Raw genomic sequence first — 425 nt, 5'->3', positions numbered from 1 at the left:
GTTTTCCAAAGGAGTCGGAGACAAGAGCAAGAAAGCCACTAGAACTCATACATACAGATGTATGTGGTCCGATCAAACCAAGTTCACTTGGTAAGAGTAACTATTTCTTTCTCTTTATTGATGACTTTTCAAGAAAAACATGGGTTTACTTTTTGAAACAAAATCAGAAGTGTGAGAAAATTTCAAAAAGTTCAAAGCTCATGTTGAGAAGGAAAGTGGTCTTAAGATCAAGTCCATGAGATCAAATCGAGGAGGAGAATTCATGTCCAAGGAGTTTCTGAAGTATTGTGAAGATAATGGCATTCGAAGACAGTTGACGGTGCCAAGAACCCCTCAACAAAATGGAGTAGCGGAAAGAAAGAATAGGACAATACTTGAGATGGCAAGAAGCATGCTCAAGAATAAGAAGCTACCAAAGGAGTTGG

Source organism: Brassica oleracea, chromosome C7, assembly GCF_000695525.1.
Source record: "Brassica oleracea var. oleracea cultivar TO1000 chromosome C7, BOL, whole genome shotgun sequence".
In the NCBI taxonomy this organism is placed as follows: domain Eukaryota; kingdom Viridiplantae; phylum Streptophyta; class Magnoliopsida; order Brassicales; family Brassicaceae; genus Brassica; species Brassica oleracea.
This window is presented reverse-complemented; position numbering follows the sequence as displayed.